This window comes from Ctenocephalides felis, unplaced genomic scaffold, assembly GCF_003426905.1.
Source record: "Ctenocephalides felis isolate EL2017-DRISC unplaced genomic scaffold, ASM342690v1 CF-g0.4_SCAFFOLD_03572, whole genome shotgun sequence".
In the NCBI taxonomy this organism is placed as follows: domain Eukaryota; kingdom Metazoa; phylum Arthropoda; class Insecta; order Siphonaptera; family Pulicidae; genus Ctenocephalides; species Ctenocephalides felis.
The window spans coordinates 8697882-8703881 of NW_020539726.1; the positions used below are offsets into that span (position 1 = coordinate 8697882).

Sequence of the window (6000 nt, forward strand, 5' to 3'; positions counted from 1 at the left end):
TGTTTACTACAAATTCTTAAGAAGATATATATTAAATTATGTATAATGCACCTTTGTAAGAGCCAACCAAATCTGAAACTGATTCTATTTAAATTGAATTGGCACATTAGATATTTAAAGATTTTTATATATATTTATCGTACTTTTTTGAATTCAGTAATTTACAATTTGGAATCAAAATTATTCATTTTCGAATTATATTGTTATGAAAGATTGAAAATGAGATTGTAGAAAATTGTACAGCTTTGCCATAGAAACAAATTAATATTGTTATCAGCAATTTTGTTATCATCAGCAATGTCTACAATTCAGCAATGAATGTCTATTCAAAATATTTTTGAAAGTGTATTACAATCAATTGACAAAATCGGAAATTATAATATTTTTTATAATGTACAAGATTTGTGATTAATTGTTCTTAGTATTTATTGCAAACAATCAATAAAAACCACCTGAAGATGATATATAACTATATCGGTACGTATGGAGTAAAGAAATAACGATTTGATATATAAACTTAAAAAAAAATTTAATGTATTTAATGAGATTTCACTATATATATATATATATATATATATATATACATATATACACAAATTACAATGATACTTAGTAGACAAACCCCGTAAACCCCGTAAATGATTATATCCACTTTTCATAGCATTACATAATTCATTTTGATCGCAAACGATTTTTGTTTCATGAAAAAAAATCTCTGGTAAAGTCTGCTGAAGATAAACAAAAAATAAATATATCAAGATTGCGTAGGCATGGCGGGCGTAATATCTTATATAGGTATAATATAAGGTCAAAACTCATACACGAGCGTTATCTAAAACATTCAAGTGATTTTCCGAAATGCGGCAACCCTCGTTACGGATCGTGAATCAAGATCTGATCTCTATGTTCACCTACGAGGGTGAATTATAACCCCATCATAACTCATGGGGTAGTTCTGCGACGTCACACGCTCCTAGGCGCGGGCCAAATCACACATTCGTTATAGGCGACGTGGCGCCTCGAGCTAGGAGACGAGGAAGATGGCGTAAATTCGCCAAAATTACTACACACTATTACGCAATATTGCTATATTAGAGATTTACCGGAGCAAAGCTCAGGTAATGTTTGCACAAGCAATGTGCCAAGTTTCGCTCGAACACGTATGGATGTTGATCGAGCTCCGAGGCGCACATACTGCAGATTATACGTATAAGTTCATATTTGCCGTCATAAAGACATGTCTAAGTATACAAATGTTTGCAGGGCCTTACATTAAACTTCAATACTTAATGAAAATGAAACTTGTGGTGCATGGCATCGCGTCTTAAGGCTGGAACTTTCCGTACAAAAACTATTTTTTTTCAAAAAAATAGATTTTTGTTAATATTGAAACTTCCGAAAAAATACTTTTAAAAAAAAATATATATATATATATATTTTATATTTTGAATTTTTTATAAATTTTGAACATTTTTTTAAGCAATCCGGCTGCATAGCTGTTTTAGAGTCGAAATATCGAAGCGCGTAATCGCCGCGTCGTAATTAACGTGTGAACATTGGTACGGAACCCATATAAATGTACATAAAATGTGTATTTATTGTTATAATTTCTATAAAAGAAAATATGATGTGCATATGCCTAATGATTATGTTTGACCGCCAAGTGGCATTATTTTTTAACTTTCCGTAGGGTAGTTATAGCAATGAGCCAAAAATAGAAAATGAAATTTTTTGAATATCTTCACGTTTTGAGGGTTTCTAAACATTTTGGCATACCTCAGAAAAAATGGGTGAGTGTGTGTGTGTTTGTTTTGTATGTCCGCATTTTTTCGTTCACGTTTTCGGGCGCACGGATCATCCGATTTGAATGGTTCAATAAACATTCGATTTCGATTGATAGAAAGAAGTGCTGATTAGTTTTTGGCAAAGGCAGGTCAAGCCGTTACGGAGATACAGAGCAAAAAGTGAAAAAAATATAAATCGAGATTTTGAGAGAACGGAGCACCCGATTTGAATGATCTAAAAAACATTCAATTACTTATGATAGAAAGAAGTGGTGATTAATTTTTGGCAAAGGTAGGTGCAGCCGTTTTGAAGATACGGAGCTGAATGTACAAAAATGGCAGTTTGTGAGAAAGCATCCTATTTGAATGATTCAAAAAACTTTCTGCTGGTGTTGACGAAACAATTGCTTTTGGATTTTTTTTCAAACTTACGTTTTTTGTATATTGAAAATAAATCAGATTTTAATATTAATTTTTGCTAAAGTTCTAAAACTCACTTAAATATTTTAAATAAATAATTATTGTCGCAAGTTAGACTATGAAAAATTTCATTCGAGCTAGACAGAACAACAAACAAGTTGAAAAAAACATCAAATAATCACATTATTCCTTGTACGAATTGAGATTGATCATGCTGAATCTTCAGGTGTGTCGTATGTATTATTTCCGGCAGAATAGATAAGGGACTAGATTTCCTGGTAGAAAATAACGACATGTCAATCTAGGCCAAGTTTCTTTACTACCAACTTGCAACTTGTGAACAAACTGTGAAGCCTGACGCTAATTAGTCAAATATATGTACGTCAACATCGTATACAAATACTCACGCGACCCGCAGCAGAGTTCGTATTAAAACGAACTTATTATGTAATTAAAGCGCAATATGCCCTAGAACATGTTAAGTAATTTTAAGTAATATGCGCATGAACCGTTGAGAGCTTATTATGATCGCAAAACAAACCCTATGCAAAGCACAAAGCTTTGTATTGTACGTTCGGATCGTAACATGTAAAAATGGAAATGTTAATATCATGTTTATTCTACTGGAATGTTCTTGATAGCTACAGAGAAATTTTGATATATTACACATTTTATTAATTAGCATATTGCAATTATAGGGTAAGGGCGGGGCACAAACGTACAATTTGGCTTCGAGCAATGATAAAAAACTCCAAATGTATAAATGTGTTTTTACGTTTTTTTTTTTAAATGTAAGCTAGTTCTTTTTATCCAATAGGCGGGGTATATTGAGACGGCCAATGGGCGAACAGGTCCAATGTCTTATTTTAATTTTAAAGGAATTTTACAAAATAATAGCTGTATCATTCAACCAATGCAAAATATAAATTTCATGAATACATTTATTTACAGTGATAAAACTGTGTATAAGCATGATCTGATAATTTGATAGACATATTCAGCAGCAGAGTTGGAATTTATTATATAATTGTTTTTTTTTTAATTAATTTACTTTTCTGTTTGCTATTTCTTATTATCTACATCTTTTGCCTTTAATTGGTTCTTTTTACCCCTCCCACGTGTAAGCTTCTATAGAGGTTATATAATAAATAATCGTTGAATCTTACTAAAAATTAACAATACATATTATAATTCAATACCGTATACTTAAAAATTATATTAAGGTCACGTAGGTTCTCGGGGGAAGTTTTCATCAAAAAAATCCGATTTGCTAATTTTGTTTTCTCGGCGATTCAAGTCATTCTGATATGACTGGAGACTAAATTTGAAAAAATGTATGTATGTGTGTAAGTATGTGAACAGATTTTTGACCAATTGTCGACGTTTCCTCAAAAACTGCAGGGCCGATTTAAAAAATTTAAAAGCCGTTCGATGTAACTCTTTAACAATTTGTGTTTGTAGTTTTGCGCGACGATCAGCCAAGCTGTTTCTTTGAAAATAGCAAGAAAGTAAAAAACCTTTTGTCCTTAATTTTCGACAAATTTTCGTTTCTTCGTAATTAACTATAAAAAAACTAGCGGTGTATGGCATCGGGCAAATAGCTGGAACTTCTCCCGTGCCGTAACGAAATGTTCGAGGAATATTAAATGTTTTCATATAGATACTGTATTATAAATACTGTAACATTGTATAATATTTATTTGAATTATATAACCCGCATCACAAAGTCAAAAATATTTATTTAAAGTACATAAGTGAGTTTTCAAACTTTAGCCAGAATTAAAATTGAAATCATTATTTTCGATATACAAAAAAAAATTAAATGTTTTTTTTCCCAAAAGCAAATGTTTTGTAAACACAAACAAAACGTTTTTTGAATCATTCAGTTAGGATGCGTATTTCACTCAAACACTGCAATTTTTTGTATATTTAGCTCTGTATCTTCAAATTGCTGGGCCTGCCTTTGCCAAAAACTAATAGCTATTTCTCCTTATCAATAGGAATCGAATGTTTTTTGAACCATTCAAATCAGTTGAAAAACACAAACACACACACAAACATCCATTTTCTTCTGAGGTATGCCAAACCTTCGTCGAGCAATGCAAACATTTTCATTTTTGATTTTTGACCCATTACTATAACTACCCTACGGGGAGTTAAAAAATCGATGAAACTTCATTATGATAGATACATATCACGGTTCTGAAGAACATACTACTATTTTACGGCCCTTTGGCAAGTAGTTTAATTTTAAAAAAATATCAAAGTTTGAAAAAATATTATAGTCAAAAATTGTGTCAAAATTTGCTTTTCTGATGTGAGAAATCAAACATTGTCAATTCATTAAAATTTGGAATAATAAGCTACGATTTTAGGATACATAGGCACGTATCTGTGCTTATGAGATAAAATTAATATAAATACAGAAAATTTTATTGTGTTATTATCTTTAATACTACATTATTGCAGTAACTTATCTACAGACAGCAGTATTAATTGCATTATCAAAAAGGAGTCAGTTGAAACAGAATAATGTTTTGTATTTAACTAATAACCAAGCCATAATTCTATCTTGTAATTAATAATATCGTGAGAAAAGGATGCAAACTATCAACACATCATGCACATAAAATATTTTGGTTCAATAACTCATTATGATCAATCACATAAATTGCAGATTGCTGTAATTTGTCTTATTTTGCTAATTTAGAAAATCATCACCTAAAGCTCAAACAAAACGCATATTCACAAAAGTATTTTATAAATGGTCGCTGCTAAGGCTTACCTTGGATTACAAGAACTCGCGGACCTGCAATCGGCAGACCACTCATTAAATTGTAAGAAAATCACTAAGTCACTTAACACAAAGTTATTTGAAAGACTAAACAAAAATAAATATTATTGTAAAATAAAACTGAAATACTTTATAAGGTGTTAATAATATCACTCGCACTTTAACACGAAATTCACAATCTATAGGCACAAAACATGACAGACAGCAAAGAAACGTGCTGCCATTCACACTTAGACGCTACCGACATATGAACTAAGCTAAAAATATCGATACGTCTATCTAATTTGTTTACAGTGTTGTCAGATGACAAATAATGGCTTTGTCTTCTACATCATACTAAAGTTAGATACATTCAATTAAACTATCAAGGCGGCAAAATCAAACAGAAAAATTAAAGTTAATATATAGAACATATTTCAAGATTATAAAAATTGCACTAAAGTAAAGAATACTTTTGATCTTAGAATGCACGAAGTAACCAAAATAATTCTATTAACTGCAAATAAATGGTAAAATATTGAAACATGAAATAATTAATAAAACTTGAAAGTTAATTGTTGAAGATTTTTTTATTTTTTTATTTATTGGATTTTGACATACATCATAAGGCCAGATGCCATTCATACAATTGTTTACTACAAATTCTTATTAAATAATTAACTTATAAAATAATTTTAGTACTAATAATAAACTTAAATATATATTTATAAATTTTTAAGTTATTACTAGCTACTAGTGTTTGTACATTGATTGGGAAAATAACATTTTTTTTGTGTAAATTTATTATTGTAATTGTTGAAGTTGGATTCTGCTTTTCAATAATATGGAAAGTTAGATAGGAGATTTTTTATCCGGCACATTTGTGATAAAATATTATTGTTATGCTTAATTCAAAGGTGGCAATGAAGGTAAGTATGAAATACTTCAATTTTTATATGGAAGTACTAAAAAAAACATTGCCGTAGAAAATTAATCTTCAGTCTAATTGTGCCACAAAATTGA

General features: G+C 30.1%; 1 long non-coding RNA gene across 1 annotated transcript in view; it reads right to left on the reverse strand.

The window, feature by feature from the left end:
• Positions 1-5200, reverse strand: part of LOC113388006 — a 49060-nt gene extending 43860 nt beyond the window's left edge. The window contains exon 1 of the long non-coding RNA XR_003368181.1: positions 4990-5200. This is a non-coding gene — a long non-coding RNA (uncharacterized LOC113388006). The remainder of the gene's footprint in view (positions 1-4989) is intronic.
• Positions 5201-6000: the final 800 nt, after the last annotated feature.